At 39.7% G+C, this 22,343-nt stretch overlaps 1 protein-coding gene across 1 annotated transcript in view; it reads left to right on the top strand.

Annotated features, from left to right (window-relative positions):
- Nucleotides 1-20,051: 20,051 nt before the first annotated feature.
- The window catches only part of OBI1 (ORC ubiquitin ligase 1), a 47,605-nt gene continuing 45,313 nt past the window's right edge, over nucleotides 20,052-22,343 (top strand). The window contains 1 exon segment of the mRNA XM_017871222.1: nucleotides 20,052-20,222. The gene's annotated coding sequence lies outside the window, so the exon portion shown is untranslated.

The following is a 22,343-nucleotide window of genomic DNA, read 5'->3' as shown; positions in this document are numbered from 1 at the left end:
AATGTGAAAAGATAAACCACTTTCAACAACACTTCGGCAGTTTTTAAAAACACAAACACACTAATAAACTAAAAGCTGCCAATTATAGGAGGGTTGCCGTATACATAAAATGGCATGTAAAATCTAAGAAATTCAAAATGGGGCTTCCTAATCTCCTTTTGAGAGCAAGGAAGATAACCTGCTGATATTTTCCCCTTGCTGCAAAAATGAATTGCAATAAACTAACTAGCAGACACAGGCCCGCTTTCTTACGTCTATCTCTGGCCTGGCCTGCAAAGCCTGATGCCCCAGTACTTAGCCTTGCAAGCCTCAACATGGCTTCTCCAGGTACTGAGCATGCCTGTCCTTAATCGCAGCATGCCAGCAGGGACTATCAGTTGCCGCTGTTTCTCAGCTGTTTACAGCAGAGCTACATTACTTCAGGCTGAGCTTCTGTGCTTTGTCCAGCCACCTGGTCTGATTTCTTCCATCTACTTTCTGTAAATCCAATGATGATTGTTTAAGTTGAAATGCTGTTGAGAGTATCACAAAGTCTGATATTCTCCTTAGAGTTGAGCCCCATTTTAGTGAACCCTAGAGTAGTGATAGGGATTCCTCTTTGCCTAAACTTGCCCTCAGATTAGGTCACAAAGCCCAGAAGGTACGTCTGGCCCCTATCTCTGCATCATAGGTTGATTCTAGTTCTTTCTGAACACACAGGGGGCGCTCCTGTTTAGTCACTTTGCTGTTCAAAGGACATTTTTTTCCTAAAATGACTATAGCCCTGATGGAAATGAGTGGTATAATCTCACCTATCTTCATCCTCATCCTCATCCACCAAAACCTCCCCTCAGTGAATCTGACCATTCCTCTAAGCCTACACTATGTCATTTCAATATTTAATATTTTAACCTATAAAAATTCATCTCTCTTATTCCCTGCTTATCATCACTCTTACTTCTTAGTACAGTCAATTAACTTTATTACATGCATCGCACAGAGTAATCTACTTTTTTATTCCACAATCCAATTCATTTTATACACTGTTGATAGGTTCCTTTTTTAGATGCACACACTCCCTTGCTCAGAAATTTCTGTTGGCTCTCAAGAGCCTATAAAGCAAAGTTCAAAGTCCTGGGAACCTTCAAAAGTGGCCTCAGCCTGTGTCATTGGTGTCCCTACTTCGGCCCTTTCCCCAGTTTATGTTTCAACTAAGCTAAACCACGGACTGTTTCTAAAAGCTTTACTGTCTCCATAACTTAGCTTATGCTGTCCCTTCCACTTAGAATACCCTTCTTCCTACTGCATACATCTACGTATGGCCAGCTAAAAAGGTTTTTTGAATGAAATCTGCTCTTTTATGCACACTTAAAATAATCCTTCCCACTTACCAATTCTTACTGTCACATATTTGAATCTCTCTTGATTCTTATCGACTTACTTCTTTTTAGGATTTATTAGAGTATGTGTTCTCTCCCCACTGTTTGACACAAATGCCATAAGAGTAGGTAGGATCCATATATGACTTATCTTTGTTCATACTGTCTTGAGTATAGTAAAAGCTTAATAAACAAATGTTTTCAAGATAAGCTCAGTCTTGTCCTCCAGAGACAGCTGGGACAGAATTTGTGAAAGGAGAGGAATTTGAGTTTTTGCCCTAATGTTTGTTAGTTCTGCACCCCAGGGCAAGCCACTTACCCTCAGTTTTCTCAAATGTAAAACTGGAATAAAAGCATCTTTCCAACCTACTTGTGGGGTCATTATAATGTCAAATAATGTGTTGAAAGTGCTTTGAAAACTCCAAAGTCTCACTCAAGGCTTATATTCTTCCAACTCAACATCTGGCACATGCTTTGGAAATACACATGTTTTTATACATTGCAACTAAAAGTATTAGGTACATAAACCCGTCATAAAGTTAGAGTAGCTCAGTGTCATCTCATCTGATACCATTAAGGTCAGAGAAGCTTGGGGACTTGCCCCTAAATATTAGTGTCAGAGCCACAATGCCCAACTTTTAGTCTTATGCTATTGCCATTAAACCATTTATAATAGATACTCAAATACATGTGGAACCAAATAGATTCTGTGACATTTTGGTGGAAATTTCAAAAGGTACTACCATTAGTTCCCTTGAAAACTTACCTGACTGAAAAAATACTATCAAAGAGTACTGGTTAGGAACACATCCTCTATGCCTCATGACATAATATCTATACTATTCTAGGCAAAGTCTCAAAACTCTCTGAACCATCCCTAGAATGTAAAGGCCAGAAAGGTGGGGACTTTGTGTCTGTTTTTTTCATTGCTCTTTACCCAAACCTAGATCAGTTGTTGGTATGCAGTATACATTGAATACATATTTGTTGAACAAATGACTCTCAGTTTTCTCAAAAGTAAAATAGTAACAATAGCATAGGGTTGTATTGTGAATTAAATGAACAGAATGACTAACAGGTCTTTAGAATGACTGTAATCCAGTAAGTCCAATCCAGTAAACTGGCTATTTTTACTATTCTGAAAATCAATCTCTTATCATTTCTATGAATTGGAACTGGCTGGAGAGTGGGGTCCAAAAGTATGGGTTTTCTAACCTAAACACCCAATCTTGGTTACTATGGATTGAAAGTCTAGAAAGAATTAGCATATCTGGCAAATGTAGATCACCCAGAGATGCCTATACCAAATAAAGCATTAGTAATAAATATTAGAACTTGAAACAACTAAACAAAAAGAGCTCACAGATGCCATTCACCAACATCATATGTCAATTTTTTTTCTTAAATCAAAGAAACATCATTTGTCTACCAACTGCCTCAAAAATTTAATTTAGAAGCAAACATACATGCAAGGCAGTAGTAGGACATCTATAGGTAGTAGTCCTTTTATATCAAAGGGATATTTTATAGTGACCAGTTATAAGATTAAATGTGCACATTAAATTCCTTTTTCACAAATATTCACACATAGAAAATTAAAATATAGTTAAATAGATCCAATGAAAACAACAATGTATGACACACAGAGAGAGAATCAATATTTAAATAATATAATAAAATATAATTATCAATAATATTGACTTTGACATAATTTAATATACCCTTGGTAATCTCAAAAGGTATTTCAGGATCATTTGGGATTGTGGAATTATTAAGAATTCCAATTATAATTGTGTAGTGTTGATTGAATTCTGGATAACAGATGTTTGTTTGCTAGGTATATGAAGGCAGGTGTTGGGAGCAGTGTGGGTACAGCTATGCATATACAACATGAACTTAATGTAATTACAGAGTACATAAATTTCTCTCCTGCTTTGCGTTCCTTTTCTAGAATGCAAAAAAAAAAAAAGGAAAAAATGCTTCCATTTTATTTCTAAAATGCACAACATATTCTAAAACATTTTATCAGTTTAAAAAAGTGCTCTTGGCAGTTTAAAATTTTAAAATTTTCCTTCAGCACATACTTTGAATCCTAGATACTTGTGCCTTCATACTTTTAAAAGTTTATTTTAAACAGACGATGCTGTTGATTCCTTACAGATCCATCCAAATAAGATGTTAAATTTAAAAAAGATTATGTCAAACATGAATTACTTCAAAAGTTATTTTAATGATATTTCTTGTCATTTCAACTAGATTGTATCTTCTGCGTAAGTTACCTGTTTATGTATCGCATCTTCTACATCAGGTTACCCATATCTGCCTTAAAACACTCGTAAAATTGACTTCTCCTATTTCATTAAACTTTTAGCGTACAGGTTTTCAATCAAAAGATTGAAAGATCTTTCTTCACAGAAAGATTTGAATATTGAGGTACAATTTTGATGTATTCAATTTTCCAAAATAAACTCCTAAAACAAACAAACAAACAAACAAACAGAAAATCAAATTTTTAAGTCAACCAGCTGTTCCTGAAACTTAGTGTTTCGTTTGTCTGTCTGTCTGTCTGTCTGTCTCTTTGTTTGTTTGTTTTAAGAGATTGGGTCTTTCTCTGTCACCCAGACTGGAGTGCAGTCATGCCATCATAGCTTATTGCAGTTTCAAACTCCTGGGCTCAAGCGATCCTCCTGCCTCAGCCCCTCAAAGTGCTGGCATTACAGGTGGGAGCCACTGTACCTGACCTTGAGTTTTACTTTTTTGGATTCCACAGGTAAATGAGATCATTCCACAATACCAAATCTTGAGTAAACTTTCAAAATTCAGTGATTGCTTATGTCTTATCCCACACTTTGTTGTCCAAGCTAGTAATCCTGAAATCTTCACAACTCTCTGTCCCTTGCTTGCATCCCCACGACAAAAGGCACTCTCTCACCCAGCCAATTTCTCTGCACAGTCAGTCTGCTCTGTCCTGAGGGCTTTGCTGTCCTTGGTTGCTGCTGAATATTCTAACCACTATTTCCTAGAGATGGCAAAACTTGCCTGATCCCTACCCTTAAAGCAGACTTCTCCACAGGATGCCCACAGCACAGTGCAGGCCTCATGCCTGGCCCAAAGTTAATACTCCCTAAGTGATGACTGTTATGGCTATATTATCTTACTATATTTGATTAAGTATGAAATGTATCTATAGCCACAGAGTGACTCAAGCTCTTTGAGGGCAGACACTATGTCTTAATTTAATATTGTCCAGGTTTCCTAATACACAGTTTCTAGGACGTAGTACATCCTTGACAAATGATTGGTGAATGAGCAACCACTGGAACACGTATCAGAAAATCCATCAGTGGCATTTAGCAGCTATGTAGTTTTGTTACCTCTCTGAACTTCAATTCTCTGAACTATAAAACAGAAAGAATGGCAGGCTATCTAAAAGGGTTGTTGCTAAGAACACATAGTACACATTGCAGAATGTCTGCTGGGCTGAACCATTATTCATATTGGGTTACCTTTGGCAGTACTGTATTAGGCCGTTTTCAGGCTGCTTATAAAGACATACCCAAAATTTGGTCATTTATGAAGAAAAATAGGTATGCCAGGCATAGTGGCTCAAGCCTATAATCCCAGCACTTTGGGAGGCTCACTTGAAGTCAGGAGTTCGAGAACAGCCTGATCAATATAGTGAAATATCATCTTTACTAAAAATACAAAAATTAGCTGGACATAGTGGCCTGTGTCTGTAATCCCAGCTACTCAGGAGGCTGAGGCAGGAGAATTGCTTGAGCCCGGGAGGTGGAGGTTGCAGTGAGTTGAAATCACACCACTGCACTCCAGCCTCGATGACAGAGCGAGACTCTGTTTCAAACAAAAAAAAAAAAAAAAGAAGAAGAAGAAGAAAGAAAAAAGAAAAAGAACAAGAGGTTTCATTGACTCAGTTCCATGTGACTGAGGAGGCCTCACAATCATGGAGGAAGGCAAAAGACACGTATCACATGGCAGCAGTTAAGAGAGAATGAGAATCAAGCAAAAGGGGTTTCCCCTTATAAAACCATCAGATCTTGTGAGAATTACTCACTACGGCGAGAACAGTATGGGGAAACTGCCCCACGATTCAACTATCTCCTACTGGGTCCTCCCACAACATGTGGGAATTATGGGAGCTATAATTCAAGATGAAATTTGGGTGGGGACACAGCCAAACCATATCAAGCACTGCTAGAATTTTGTGTCTGAGGAAGAAATTACAACAAAAGTCATACTCTTTTCTTTCGCTTGCACTCAGTTTTTGCAAAGCCAGAGCAATCAAGTTGAGACTATTTCTTGAAAATATATAATGTTTAACTTTATATTTTGGTGGAGGGGTAAGGCAAGGAGGGAATGGGGACAGAAAAAAAAAAGTGGTTAATCAAGGCACCACTGGGTTGGTAAAACACCTTCTTGCTTAGGGTGGATGGGTGGGGTAATACTAGAAGATTCGTTTGGTCCAAGTCTTGCATTTATCAGGTGAACCAAGTTTTGATATTTAACATCATCTCAGAAAGAATGTAAATACTTCATTGTAGGGACATGCTGATCATTCAGCCTAGACTTGTATACTATGATACCAGCTCTGAATTTTTTTATTGTAAACCACAGTCAGAAATGTATTATACATCACAAACAGCACAAAGAAATATTTACAATTACCACATGAAATGTACTATATATTTGTATTCCATTCTCTTTTCTGGAAAGTTTCTTAAAGTATAGGTTGCAATCAGGTGAAGGTAAGGGGATGGAAAAGGTGGAGGCAGTATAAATTACTAAGGTTCTGCAGGCTGGTGTGAGTGGGGAGAAAACACAAATCCCACATAAAAATTTTCAACCCATCCACCCTGGCTTGGGGGAGAGAGGGGTGAAGGAGTTTTTTACACCTGAACCTGCTCTTGTTTGCTCTGCTGTTCACCCACAATTGATTTCATGATCCACTGATGGAGATGTGACCCATGGATTTATAAAACCAAAAACTTCCCAAGACAGCACTTCTTGTAGTGCCCAGGACTTAGTATTCTACAACAAATCCTATAATTATCTTGGACTATGTGAACTAACTTTTTTTTTTTTTTTTTTTTTTTGAGACGGAGTCTCGCTCTGTCGCCCAGGCTGGAGTGAAGTGGCCGGACCTCAGCTCACTGCAAGCTCCGCCTACCAGGTTTACGCCATTCTCCTGCCTCAGCCTCCCGAGTAGCTGGGACTACAGGAGCCTGCCACCGCGCCCGGCTAGTTTTTTTTGTATTTTTTAGTAGAGACGGGGTTTCACAGTGTTAGCCAGGATGGTCTCGATCTCCTGACCTTGTGATCCGCCCGTCTCGGCCTCCCAAAGTGCTGGGATTGCAGGCTTGAGCCACCACGCCCGGCGTGAACTAACTTTTTTACATTATATTTTTGTGTTAAAGAAATTCAGTTGCTAAATGTACATCTTCAAAATATAATACAATACTGTAATACTGTGTTGGCATTTTCTTTCATTAAAAAAAAAAAGTATACTGAGGAGCTTAAAAAATAAAAACCAAAAACCAAAAAAGGAGCCCTGCCTTCTGACTTCTGAAAGGTCCTTCTTACACACATGTAGTTGATAAGGAGTTTCCCTCAATGACCTTCAACATAAAAACCAAGTCTTCTTCTGAAAGATAAACTTGCGCCTCTAACGTATCTTCTAGAAGAAGATAGTCTCTGAGGCCCACAGGAGCAGAGGGGGCTGCAGTTATAAGTAATAATGACCTATCTTAACAACAAATGGGTAACCAAAGGAGGAAAGTGGGAAGACCCTGAGGCACAAAACCTATCCACAGTAGGTGTGTGCCCAACCCACTCCAGCAGAGAGACCTACTGATTGCAAAGATCAGAGAGAAGAAGTATCCTTGGTCTTAATGCTTTAGAATTTTCTGCACCCCAGAAACAGCATACCCTTCAGACTCTCCATTTTCCTTTGCTCTAAAGTAATGGCTGCCAAATGAAAGATGCAAGTCACCAGAAAGGCGTTTCTTTCTTTGTAAATTCATGCGTTTGCATTATTCTTTATGTATCTGTGGTGGTCAGTTTGATTGAAGTGAACCTGGTAAGTATTGACTGAACTGATATATTGCAGTTTCTGTACTTTCAAGGCTGAGTCAAATCTGAAGCAAGCTGAGTTTACCAACATGATGCCAACTGTGAAGAATGATGGCACCATTTACAGTGTTCTTCTGATGCTTCTATCCATGTCCCAAAGCTCTTGGGTGTTCCACTGGTCCCTTGGAATTCCTTAGCCACTTATACCCTCCCTAAAACTGTAGGAGGAACTTCTATATTTGGTAGCTCTTTTTATGCTATAATTAGATTTAGCAATTAGATTCAATGTTTTAGGCTTCTTTTAAGACCTGAAAGAACCTTTGGAGGCTATTTTGCCCAATCTCCTTGACAAACAGCTGAGAGTACCGAGGCCCACACATGTGCAATGATTTGCCCTCCGTCATGCAGGTAGGTGAGGTGTGGTGCCAACGTAACCTTCTGCCTCCTTGATTCCCGGGGTACTTAATGCTGAGACTGCTGAGAATTGAACGTGTAACCAATAACCTCACAGTAAAATGTGTTTAGGTTGTCCTAATATGGGGTCAGAGAGAGAAAGCATAAAGATGGATAGGATATTCCAGTGAACAACAGGAGAAATGGGAGCTAAAAGCCCAGTATCAAATGCATCCATGTAGAATTTGGGACAAGGACAAAGAAAAGAACTTTGGGCTGGAAATGTCTATCAATTCTCTTTCAATCTCTCTCATTCTCACTCTCTTTCTTTCTTGCTCTCTCCTTCCCTCCTTTCTTCTTCTCTCCCTCCTTCTTCCCTTCTTTTCTTCTTTCCTATTGTTGTTTCTTAAATCCAGTTGTTTCTTTATAGAATAAATTATGGGGATAGCCATGAAGCCAGGATTAGATGCACAGATAATTAAACATACGAGTCCATTAATGCACACATGAGCACATGCATGCACATACATGCATATCCTATGTACCAGAAACCAAGATCAAGGTATATTGTTGCAGGTTGGGTTCTCTGGGAAGCTGATTCTGAGACAGAGTTGAATATGCAGGAGGTTTGTCAGGAAACGCCCTTGTGACCAATACCAGTGAAAGGGTAGGAGAGGGAGGCAGGGTAGAGCACAGGAAGAAGTCAAGCTGGGATGCAGACCCATCAACACTTCATCAGATCCCACAGGGAGCTCCAGAGCTAAAGCCACCCATTACAGTTGTTCTGCATTGTCCCCAAATAACCAAGCCTTTATATCCCTGCCTCCATTAGTCTTCAGATGTGAGCCACCCCAAGAAGAATATGACCTTGATTGAGATAGTTCTCTGTAGTTGAGGCAAACCCTGAAGGGGATGAAGGTTAAAGAGTGTCTGCTGAGAGTTCTCCCAATGAGCGGGGCAACAAGATTCCCCTGAAAGAAAATCTATGTGGCTTATCTGTGGTTAGCACATATTTTTCCAAGAAAGGGCTAGCCTGTACTGTATACATAGACACAGACACATATATAGTCTCACAAAACATGAGCACTTAGAGGGCAGGGCTGTTGTATTGGAAGGATGAGCTAGCATTTGCAACTATTGAAAAAAAAAAAAAAAACACTCCAAAATGTCAGTAGCTTGTAACAATAAAGACTTATTTCTAACTTATGTTTCAAGTCTGTTGCATGTGGCTTGAGATTCTTCTCTGGGCTGTCTTCAAGGTAGGAGCCAGGCTTACAGAGAAACCTCTACTGAAGTACTTCCAGTACTCACAGCAAAAGAAAAAGGGGCATGAGGAAGTAAGCACATAGTTGTAAAGTTTGAGTGTGGAAGACACCTATCTGTATTACTTCTACTCATATTTCATTGGCCAAAGAAAGCACCATGATCAAGACAACTTCAATAGGACTATAAACATAACTGTCTTCCAGGAAGGGGAGGAGAAGCAGATTTTGGTGGCCACTATTATAAATTTTTCACAGCTACATTAATCTCAAGGAACACTCTAGGGAGACCAAAAAAAATTCTGTAAGTCACCATTTAAGTTCATGAAGTACAGAAATGGTGTGTGTTATAACTGTTGAAAGACAGGTATGAGATTTGTGTGAGGCCCTTAAGTATAGCACTTGTTAGGGCTTTGGCTAGACCCAGCAGGCCCTCAATATATTTCCATAAAATTGAATTGAAATTTGGTTTTCACGTGGATTTTCCTTGAATTTTGCTCTCTATAAAGGTAACAGCATATTTAGTAAAATATATAGTATAATGATGATGCTTTTAAGGTTGATTTTTTTTTACTGTTAAATTTTGTGGGTTGTGGGCGGTGAGTGAAAGGTCAATTTTAGGACCGGCGCGAGGTGTCGAGCCTGTAGCAGAGCCCAGGGGCAGCTTTGGAGGCCTGGGACGGGAGACACGAGTCAGGAGGGATCGGGAGACGCTCGCGGTGTAAGACCCAGTGAAACCCGCGTCTGTCGTACTAAAAGAATGACAAAAAGAAGCTAGCCGGGCTGAGGTGGCGCCGGCGCTGTGAGCCCAGGCTAGCTCGGGAGGGCGAGGGCAGTGGGAGAATGCGTGAACCCGGAGACGGAGCTTGCAGTGAGCCAAGATCCGGCCACTGTATCCAGCTCTGGGCGACGAGGAGGCAAGACTCGTCTCAAAAAAAAAAAGATAATTTTAAGTTTAAGAAAATCAGAAAAGCATAAATAAAAATCACAAACAGAAAAAAAGTATAAATAAGTAAGAATAAGACATAAATAAGGGGAAAAGTGTCTTGGTTCAGCCTGCCATAACAAAATAGCATAGACTGGATGGCTTAATCAATAGAAACTTATTTTCTCACACTTCTGGAGCCTAGAAGTCTTCTCAGAATGACAATATGGTTGGGTTTTGCTGAGGGCTCTCTCCTTGGTTTGCAGACAGCCCTCTTCTGCTTTTCTTGTACATCCTGACACTGTGGGGAGTAAGAGAGCTCTGATCTCTCTTCCTCTTCTTAGAAGGCCACAGTCCTATAAGATGAGGTCCTCACACTTATGACCTCATTAATTTAAATTACTATCTAAATACTATCTTTAGATACTTTCACATTCAGGGTTATGATAAAAAAAATTAAGGAGAAATCACTTAGGCAGATAGCAAGGAAACGGGAGTCCTCAGTAAGGCTTTTCTTTTTAATGGGTATATTTAAAAGGGCTTTATGTTTTTCTCTTCATAAATCTTGTTTTTCTGGAAGAGATTTTTTGCTGTCAACTGAATTACTTTTTTCACTGTTTCTTGTCACTCTTGGTGCATGCATGAAAGACCCTAGAATGACTTCCGGTGGCCTAGGACTCCTTGGGAAAACAGAAAAGGCGCCACAAATCTCATTTTGGAAAAAATCAGGTTTCTTCATGGAACCCTTGGAATTAGAGGTCAATAAGTAAGTACCTCTCAAAATCTGTCTTTGTCTTCCAGCTATGCTTGTCCGCTAGGCCCTGGAAATTGTATTCCTAGCCCTTTTCTTAAAGGGTCTCACTGGGAGGCCAATAATCCAATTGAGAAATTAGCAAATAAAAAAATCTTATAAGAAGTGGATCTTCTTCTGTTGGTCTGTGTGGTTATATATGTGTTATGTGTGTAATCTCTAATTAATTGGGCTAAGAACAATAAATGCTTAAATCAAATATTTTTAAGGGAAAAGTAAAAGCTGTGGTAGCTTTCAGTTCATATAACTTTAATCTTTAAAAATAAAAATAGTCTTAGAAATTATTGTGAAACTTTAACAGGTGCTCTAAAATACAAATGTCTTCAAGGTGTAAAAATGTGGTCTAAATTAGGCAGGTCAGATACTACAGGTTTGCTAAATGTTTTGAGGTTGTAAACTGCTTCTTTAGCCTTTATAAACTGTCAACTTGCCTGCTTCACAACTGGTAAGTCCTGGGAACATATGGAAGCAACCATGCCCCTAACTATGCTAAAAGAAGTCAAACTTTATCTACATCTAGCACAGAATTAAAACAGCCTACCGGGTTTTACATTAAAGTTGAAAATTGCTAAGAGTTACCATTATGACACGTAATTGAAACTACTGAATATAAATCTACACACAAGGTGCATACAAACTAGTAAAAGGTGTTTTCATTTAAAGAGTATAAAAAGGCATGGAAATGTACATTTTGCCTAGAAATAAAGGATTGTCTTAAATTAAATAAAATAAAGTGAAGGGCTTAAGCAAATTGTGAAAAGATTGTAAAAATTAATCTTGCAAAAGAAACTCTGTGTGAACATATTAACTAAATTCAAAAGAGTATTATCTGTTTTTTTTCTGTAAATTAAACACTAAAATAAAAGCATAACAAAGTTTTTTTTTCTTCCTTTCTTTCTTTGAGATGGAATCTTGCTCTGTCACCCAGGCTGGAGTGCAATGTCGCGATGTCAGCTCACTACAACCTCCACCTCCTGGGTTCAAGCGATTCTCCTGCCTCAGCCTCCTTAGTAGCTGGGATTACGGGCGCGCGCCACCATGCTGGACTAATGTTTTGTATTTTTAGTAGAGACAGGATGTCTCCATGTGGGTTAGGCTGGTCTCAAACTCCTGACCTCGTGATCTGCCCATCTCGGCCTCCCAAAGTGCTGGGATTACAGATGTCAGCTGCTGCCCAAGGTTTTCTTAAGATGCCAATCTGCTCTTTAGCAAAACTTGAAGAGAGTTATAAAAGGTTTGTGAAAATCTCACTTCATCGTCAAACTGGTTAAGATTAAATAGGATTGTCTATAAGGTTTCATTAAAAGTTAGGGTTAACATTAATAGCAAACTAATGCAAAGGTGAAATTTAACTTTCTCTGTTGAACAGGATTTTCATGTAATACAAAAGGCTGATGGATGGTTTTTGCTGTTTCAAATTTTTGACTCATCATTTTGGCAAAACAAACAACTTACGGTAATCTAAAATTCTATTTCATAATATCAAGTGTTTTAAATTCTAAACATATTTGACACGTTTCCCAAAATCAAACTTTAGCCTCAAGGTTGTCTTTCCTAACCCCTTAGCTTTTGGGTGCTACAGAGGGACCCTGGAGCATCCGGAAGAAAAGTAAACAGAATTATTTAACATGTTTAGGTACATGGAATTGCCAAAATAATGTCTAATACTCTTCAGGTTATATTTAGGGAATAATATTAACATGTGTTCCAAAACTGTATGGGGTGTCTAACGTCTAAATATGTGCTATCAGTCACAATTAAGGTTGTTATGTTGTGCTATTGTCAACCACAAAAATAACCAAATTTCTTTGTTTCTGACTGCATCCAAACTGGACATTTTGTCATTTACAGACAATTATTGTCTTAATTTTCTTCAAAATACGGTTTATAATCAAGCTGTGAAACTTTAACAGATGCTGTAATAACTCTAATAATAAAAGCAGGTTTCTAATAACAGAAAAATGTACAGGACTCATAAAAAACTAAAATGTTTATGAATATCAAGCAGAACAAGAGTTAACAAAATGGACTAAACTAATAGAAAACTAAGGCAATATTCTTAATTTATGCTTGAAACATTGCCAATCCTTATTTTGTTTTCAAAATCAAGGAAACTCTCTTAAAATTTTCAACACCTAAACAAGTTATACTCCCATAAACAAGATTTAAAGCATGTTTGTTTCTCCCTGCCTAGTTCCCCTAACATTTGGAAACTAGTTATAAGTATTCTTAAATTACAACAATATAGTTGTTTGCATCAGTGCAGCAAGAATCCATTCTCTTTTGCAACAAAACACAATTGGAAAAACTGGTTGTTTTAATCCTACCTAAGATTCCTTGCAGAACAGAGTTCCATCAAAGCCAATCAAAAAGGCCTGTATAGAGGTAATTATTCTTGCTGCACTTTATGCAAATAATCAGGCCAAGTATAAAACTAAAGTTTATTTTGCAAACAGCTCAGTCCTATCATAAGTTGTTTGTAACAAAAACAATGACCGGAGAGAGATAAGTTATGTTTGTTTTGTTTGTTTGTTTTGTTTTTGAGACCGAGTCTCGCTGTGTTGCCCAGGCTGGAGTGCAGTGGCGTGATCTCGGCTCACTGCAAGATCCGCCTCCGGGGTTCACGGCATTCTCCTGCCTCAGCCTCCGGAGTAGCTGGGACTGCAGGCGCCCGCCACCACGCCCGGCTAATTTTTTGTATTTTTAGTAGAGACAGGGTTTCACCATGTTAGCCAGGATGATGTCGATCTCCTGACCTCGTGATCCGCTGGCCTCGGTCTCCCAAACTGCTGGGATTAGAGGCGTGAGCCACCGCGCCCAGCCATAAATTATGTTTTAAAACTTATCATACATCTGTCATTAACTTTTAGACTCATTAGTCGTTTGAAATTCTTGCCTACATTTTAAACTAACCAGCTTATTCCTGTAAGCCAACCACCAATCTTCAGCTATGGCTCAAGGAAACAGAAAGGGATGGGTAATGTAAAAATCAAGAACATACGTAACAAACCTGCACGTTGTGCACATGTGCCCTAGAACTTAAAGTATAATAATAATAATAATAATAATAATAATAATAATCCAGAACAATGTTCTAGTTCTGGGCAATTATCCTATAAATCCTGTCAGGTAACCTATAACCCCAAAGTTTCCTTTTTTTTGGGGAGGGGGTAAAACCAAGAAAACTTAACAAAGACAAGCCCCATACACCCACCTACAACAGCACAATCCATCTAAATGGCTCAAAGGTATAAAACGAACTCTGTCGTCATGTCATGACCTATATTGCCTCCACTAATAATGGTAGTCTTAATCCACGTATTTAAACCCTATATTTATAAACCTCCTTGTAAAGTTTATCTCTTCTCACCTAGAAAACATCAAGCTTTAAATGATGCTGCAAATGGGGCCAAAAATAAAACCGCTCTTCTATCAAGGACCCTTAAAATCAACCCCAGGAGGAGCCCTAGCTGCTGTTCCCATACCACGCCCCTCTCCAGCAGGAAGTAGCCAGAAGTTGTGGCCCAATTCCGCCTAACAGCAGTTAGCGATTCCATTCCTGAGGGGGGAAATACGTTATAGGAGATAGAAAGAAATTATTAGGTAGACAGGGTGAAGAAAGTCCCCGGCAGAAAACTTTCCTTCTAACAAAAAGCAGCTAAGAAATAGCTCCCTTTCTAACCTCATGCAGTTCAAAGAAATCACTTTTCTTCTAACAAAGAACAGCCTGAAAGATTAGGCTGTAAAAACAGATAAACAGGCTGGGCACAAAAGAGTCGGGGAGTCTCCTGGGTAATCTACCAAACTTCACACTCATACAATGGGCCCCAGTAAAAACAGTGGGCCTTAATAAGCACATTCCTTTCCCTTTAGGCACACTAAGATAGGGAAACTAAAAGCGGACTCTGAGATGAGGTGGGGGCAATACCTACAACTGCAAGAAGATGTCTGGGAACAAACACAGAAACCCTGCCTCCTAGATAAGCAAAACAAAGCAGCACAGACTAAGAGTTTGCCTAAGGCCGGCCACAGTGGCTCATGCCCAGCACTTTGGGAGGCTGAGGCAGGCGGATCACCTGAGGTCAGGAGTTCGAGACCATCCTGGCCAACATGGTGAAACCCTGTCTCTAAAAAAACGGGCATGATGGTGCGCGCATGTAATCCCAGCTACTCGAGAGGCTGGGTGGGAGAACTGCTTGAACCCGGGAGGCGGAGCTTGCAGTAAGCCCAGACAGCAACACTGCACTCCAGCCTGGGCAACACAGCCAGACTCCATCTCAAAAAAAAAAAAAAAAAAAAAAAAAAAAAGAGTTTGCCTACATAATCAAGGAATGGGATGAATGAGGTGAGAGCTGATAGAAATCTCTGCTCTATGCAGACAGCACATCTGGCCCCAACTAAATCTTTGGGTCTTAGGAAGATAAGTTTCCCACCCACCACTCCTCACTAGCCCATTTATAAAACCCTAACATTTTTACCACGACTTGGCAACCTGCTTGAGACCCTTCTCTGTGACAGAAAGCTGTTCTTTCTTTTTGCCTATTGAACTCCTGCACCAATCTCACTGTGTGTGTGCGTGTTTCCGCAACCTCAATTTCCTTGGCTGTGAGATCAAGAACCTTGGTATTTACCCCAGACAACGAGTCTGCTTCACAATGACTGGGAGCATTGAGGTGTTGAGCCCTATTTCCAGGAAAAGCAACTTGAGAACTCCATGGTCAAGTTTAGCATGCCTTTGTGGGAGTGGTACCCTCAGACAGAATGCAATTATTTGTAGAGCTTCAGTAAATAGAATGAGAACATTAGTTTTATTAAAAGGGGCCTGACTTTGGGTTCCTATGGCGGAGCATCACCTTGGAATTTCTGTTCACACCTAAAATAAGGTAGGAAGAAAATGAATGTGCTCTGATAGGCAACTTAAGAGACAAAAGCAATCAGTATCTCAGAGTTGAGTTCCCTATTCCGCTACTTTGCCCCACAACCTCTCCTCCTTGGTGGTTCCTGTTACAATATTCCTAGAAGTGATATTTGCTTCATTTATTCTCCAGCACTCAACAAACATTTGTGAAGCACTACTTAGCCTTAGGTAGAACTAAAATATTCTTTTTTAAATGACCTAATTTAAAACAGTCACCCAATTTGCAACATTTAAAAATATTTAAAATTATAACTTGCTGTGTCACAATGGCCAGAGGCTAAACAAGAGAGAAATAAGACCATCCAGAGAGAAATTAGTATACAAATAGGCATTTCATGATTGAATAGAAGAGTTGGGCTCAGTTGTTCCATTTATAAAGTGGTTCATTAATAGTACAGTGGCTGGCACATCATTGGTAGTAAATAAAATATTTGTTGAATGAATAAATGAAGGGAAGGATCTTTTTTGTTTGATTCACAGTTGTATACCTACTCTTACACCAGTGTCTGGCACATGAAAGAAGTTTAAAATATTGGTGTATTGAACAAATAAATAACTATTTTTATTTATTTATTTATTCTGCAATTACTATACTGTGATTACATACAAAGTTGATGTGCGGGTTCAGTATTAAAATCTCAACTGCTACTCAAGAGGCTAGAGTTAGTTCCAAAACAGTGCCATGTAACTTTTCCTACTAAAATGTAAGCTCCATGAGATGGAGCTTTGTCTGAGTTAGTTGTGTCTTAATGCTTTTAATAAAAATACATTAAATGAATGACTGCTAACTTCTAGGAATTTTACAGTGAAAGCAAACAACATGTGTCAATCTATTCTAAAAAATCAAAACCGAAACCGAAACCCACTGTTTAAGAGAAACGCAAGTTTTCTGCTGCAGTAACAAGTTTTTCATGCCAACATCTTGAGACACCTTAGTTCAGAATTCCTAGCCTGTGAGAGGACCATACCATACCTGACATTCATGCTACTGGGCCAGCACCCCTGATTAATTTTTAATGGATCTGTATGAGTTTCCTCAGTGTTAACCACAATCCAGGTGGGGGGGTGTACAAATTTAAAACAAACAAAAAAAACTTTCAGGAATGAAAAATAAATGTAAGCTGAAATCAATATTTATGAAGTTGTGATTAATTGACTGATGACCAAATGATTACAAAACGTCTGTCTGAAACATCTACTCAAATTTATTAGCTTTGACCAAAAAAAATTAAAAAACAATCCAAACTGGGTCAATGAAAGAATAATGCATTCCTAATCAATTTTAATAGCACTTAAGATTTTATATTTTTTCAAACTTGCTTTTAAATAATTTATCATCAAAATGAATCTGATTTAAACATGGGGCAAAAGGTGTTCTATGGCTATTTGATGGTTTTCTTAGCAAAGAAATTCAATTATGACTGACTTTTTATTACTGAGCTACTTTATTAATAATAGTTCATATTGCACTTACACAAAGGCATTGGGCCAACATTCTCAGAGAGTCTAGCAAGTGTGATCTAGGATTTAGCCCCATTCTACTGTTATCTGGTGGTTTACCTTATGTAGGCCTCGATTTCCTCATCTGTGAAAGGAAAGGCCTGCATAACAACCCCTAAGAGCCCTTTTAGCTCTAAATATTTATAATTCTAAGGACGTAGGACAACTTTAGCCCATTCCAGGTGTCAAATGTAATAGAACTCGTCAGATCACAGGGCTGCTCATACAGCTACCAACATGTGGTGATCAAAATTAAGCAGCAGTGAACCACGTAATTTTTGTTTTCCTATTAGGGTAATGGTAGGATGGTTTAGTGATTTGGGCCAACGACATCTATTTAGAACATGATTTGTCAAAAAATGGGAAATGTCCTTCACAGAGCAGAGAAGAGATAATTCCTGACCTTAAGCCACTTTCATTATTAAAAGCAAAGCCTGGGAATCAGCCTGGCATTAATCTGGACTGAGGAAGAGTCCTAATCAATCTATATTGCTAACAATATTATTTGGATATGTGTGTGCAAGTGTGAGGGTATATGTGTATTGATTCATAAAACATTAAGTGAATAAAGCAGGTATGTTATGCTATGACTTTGTGCCTATGTATGCAGTAACAGATAAATTAATATGTTTTAAGGATATATTCTAGAATGTTAATAGTGATTTCCACACTGGATACAGAGTTGAGGCAGAAATATGGAGGAACTTTTACTTATTGTTTTATATAATTTTAATGGTTTATTTTCTTAAAATGAGCATGTGTTATTTTATTATTCTCAAAAGCAATAGAATCTTCCATTTTGAGATTAAAACAAGTAAAGACATTGTTTAAAATAAAACAGCCTGGGTTTATTATAAAGTTAGGCTGTTGCAAATGAGAATATTACTATTTGTGGAACAGTAACCTAGCACAGACATCAGATAAATTGGATGCGATCCCTGACCTCAAGAAACATAGCCTGTTGCAGGGACAAACACATCACCAACTATAATACAATGTCATCAGCAGAGAAATAGCTGTATGGACTGTGCACTGAAACACTGAGAAGCTGTGGCAATGCTATGAAATGTGGAAAGAGATGTTAGAAATAGTCCAGATTTTAATACTTAAAATGTAGGATATGATTTTTAAAATTATCTTTGTGACTAGGTATTGACAGCCATCAACAAGATGATTTACAAGGAAATGGACTTGCCCCATTAAGTAATGGGAAATGTTTTGAAAATAAATGTCTTTTATTGAGCCTTAGAAAAATAATAAAATCCTGTCATTTGCAACAACATGGATGAACCTGGAGGATGTTGTGTTGAGTGAAACAAGCCAGACACAGAAAGACAATTACCACATAATCTCACATATACAATCTAACAAAGTTGATCTCACAAAAGTAGAGAGCAGAATGGTGCTCACAGCTGTAATCCGTAGGCCAAGGAGGCGGGATCCATTGAGCCCAGAAGTTCTAGACCAGCCTGGGCAACATGCGGAAACCACTCCCTTACCCTCGAGGCGGGCAGATCACTTCAGGTCAGGAGTTGGAGACCAGCCTGGCCAACATGGTGAAACCCCGTCTTTACTAAAAATACAAAAATTAGCCAGGTGTGGTGGCCCATGCCTGTAATCCCAGCTACTCAGGAGGCTGTCTGAGGCAGGCGGACAGGATCGCTTGAGCCTGGAAGACCGCTGTGTTGGCACCAGTACACTCCAGTCTGGGTGACAGAGCTAGACCCTGTCTCAAAAAACAAAACAAAACAAAAGTTGCCTGAAGCCATGGGGCCACCATTTAGGTATGAAGTTGTTGGGGGCAGGGATTTCCGCTGGAGCAGCCCAGGTCCAGAACCCTTTCTTTTAACCATGAGGCTGCTTCTTGAAGTCATACTGCCTCTTTTTCAGAAAGATTAGTAAAAGTTGTCCCAGTGGTCTTGTTTTTAAATCTCTCAACTCACAGATTTTATTTGTTAGCATAATTTATCATATCAGCTCTTCCTCGCTTAAAGTTAAGTTCCAAATATTATTAAGTTATAAAGTTAAGTTCCAGTATTCCAAATCTGCTATGCTTCATTTAAGATGAATTTAGGAACTTTTAGGTTTTCTTTCTCTTTTTTGTTGGTAGGAAAAGCTAATTTATAACCTCACAAATAATTTTCCCTTGGGGTTCAACAGAGCGGTACATTTCGTATCCAACCATGCACCTGAAGTCAAGACGTTAAAACGTTAAATCTGCTTTTGGTGGAAAACCCAGAAAAGCCCAAGGGAAAGCGTATTTTCAGGGAAAGCTGCGATTAAATGTATCCGGATCGTCTCGGACACAGATAAGTAGACAATCACTGTTTTCTTAAGTGAATTATTGTACCCTCTGGAAGCACATTATATTATTTGAGTGGAAAGAGAACTGACAGAGGTGGAAAGCTGTTTTGGAAAAAATTGAAACGTGTAGATAACGTCTTTTCTCTTCATGTTTTGATTGCGCTGTGTTGACGGACTGTGTGGGGTTTAATAATTAGGGAAAAACTCTCCTTCACCCCATCCAATCCCCGATAACAATTTGGGGATTTTAAAAATCGCCTTTCCGTATCTTCCTCTCTTCTCTCCACTATTACGCTTTCCTTTAGATTTTCCAAGATCCTCGAGACTTGTAGTAAACTACCTTCCTACACATTCGTAGGTATCTTGCAGTTCCCTAACCAGTGATTTTGTTTTATTTTATTTATTTATTTTTTTTTTAATGAAAGGAAAATGCCTTGGAGATCGCACATTTCGAAAGTGCGTTTTCGTTTTCTCTCCCAGGCGGGTTATGGCCCTATCGGGCCGCCGTAGCCGGTCCGCGCGTGCCCAGTCTTGGCGAGGAGTCGCGGTAGGTCGGCGGGACTTCCGTGTTGGCGGGATTCTGAACGCTGCCATGGCTCAGACCGTGCAGAATGTTACATTGTCGCTCACTCTGCCCATCACGTGCCACATTTGCTTGGGGAAGGTAATGGGTGATTGTGGGCACAGCTACAAAACGGGGTTGGATATGAAGTCGCTTGCCGGGCCGAGGGCGGTCTCGTGCGGGGGGCGGGGAAGGGGCGTGAGGCGCCGAGATGGGAGAAAACGCTCACCCGCGTTCTTGATGGGAGGCCGCGTCCTGGGAGACTGGGGCAGCGCACCGTGATTAATGGTTTCATCTGGGCGCCTTTCGGAGGAGGGTGACAGCGACCCGTGGTCTGCCAGGAGGACGGCGAGACTGCCCTGCCACCGCCCGCGGCCTCACACCGGCCTCGCAAGAGGCCCCATCAGAAACACATCGCAGCGATGTTTAACTTCCCTGTGCAGGCTCGTGTGGCGTGTAGTGAAACCTATTAAAACACATTTCCTGGGAGCCTCACCTCGGGTTCCTTAGTCTTCTGTGTAACTAGTGTTCATCTTCTGGGGCCTACGGTGCTGTGTATTGAGTCTTTTCCATTTCTAAGACCTTTTGCCTTTTCTTACCCTGGCCTTGAGGATGACCTTTGCTCCGAATTCCTAATTTGAAAAGTAAATAGTAAGTGCCAGTGGAGGGTATTAGAATAAGAGGTGTGGCCTTTAACTCCAAGAATGGGTCAGTCAGGAGATAGAATACTCTCTTTGTGATGCAAGAGGTGCCTCCTGTGTTTGTGAAACAAGGTAGGGAAAGTGGTTCTGACTTAGAAACGGAGCTTTGAATATTCTAATGCATCCCTCTCTTCTTTAATTTCCATTTGCGCCTCACTTTCGGTGTTTTAAAGAGCATTTCTTTACCGAATAGATCAAGAAGGGGAAAGATACAACCACCAATTTTTTCCCACCCTGAATTATTTTTACGTCTGTAGTGTGTCTGGGTGTGTGTTTACCCGCCAGCGCAGACTGAAACTACAGCCGTAGACTTAGATTTGAGAAATACAAACTTCTAGAGCAAGCATTTGAGTGCCGGCCAGTACGATCTGCCTGGGGTGATTCAAGCTCTGTGTGAATTTACTGGGTTCAAAAAGTAGAAGTAAGTCAGCATCGGAAGCAACTGATAATTCTTGATAGCAGTCAGAATGAAATGCCAGTGAAATAGCAAATGTGCTGGGAGATTATGTATTGGGGATGGCTTGATCAGTTTGACTGAAGAGATCAAGGATGGCCTCCTCGAGGGTGGTGTTTGAGCTGGCATTTGCTACTGCTTACTGCCTGCATGCATGGCTAGGGGGAAGGAAGAAGCGATGTTTCTATTTGCCGCAGTCTGCATTTGGCTCCTGACATAAAGTCCCTGGAAATGGGTGTTAAATTCTGAGTTAATTTCCTCCAACACTAGCTTTAAAGGCTGATAAAAATATGCTTGGGAAGTAATTTTTTACACGTTATACCTAGTTTCCGTTGGTTATAGGCTGTCTTTTGCAGTTGTGTTGACAGTGTTCTGTGTGATTTACCAAACCTATACTTTCTGTATTTAATGAGAGTGATGCATCGTAGAATATAGTGAGTGATTTGCAGACTACAGAGTGCTTTTGTATGCCTGTATTATTTTGTTTACTCTTCACACCAGTGCTTTAAGATAGGGCTGTTTTTCCATTTTTAAAATAAGAATACTAAAGCTTAGAGTCTTTGTGGTTGAACTTCTATACTATCATTTATGTCTTCGGAATACTAAGGCTTTGAGTCTTCGCAGTTGAACCTCTATCATTATCATCATTTGTCTTCAGATTACTTTGTAAAACACTCACCTAAGCTCATCCATGACAGCAGGCACTTTTAGTGTTTTTTTTTTTTTTCTGTATTGGTTAACTTTATTATAAAATGAAAATCAGATAATAAAATAAAAGATTAAGACTTTTTAGGCCGGGCGCGGCGACTCACAGCTGTAATCCCAGCACTTTGGGAGGCCGAGGCAGGCGGATCGCCTGAGGTCAGGAGTTTGAGACTAGCTTGGCCAATATGGTGAAACCCCATTGCTACTAAAAATACAAAATTTGCCAGGTGTGGTGGCAGGCTCCTGTAATCCTAGTTGAGGCAGGAGAATCCCTTGAACCTGGGAGGCTGAGGTTGCAGTGAGCCGAGATCGCGCCATTACGATCTGGGAGAGAAGAGAAGAGTGAGACTTTGTCTCAAAAAA

Source organism: Rhinopithecus bieti, unplaced genomic scaffold, assembly GCF_001698545.2.
Source record: "Rhinopithecus bieti isolate Rb0 unplaced genomic scaffold, ASM169854v2 scaffold_4981, whole genome shotgun sequence".
NCBI classification, from domain to species: Eukaryota; Metazoa; Chordata; class Mammalia; order Primates; family Cercopithecidae; genus Rhinopithecus; species Rhinopithecus bieti.
Note: the sequence above shows the minus strand (reverse complement) of the source record. Positions and strands in the feature narration are given on the sequence as shown.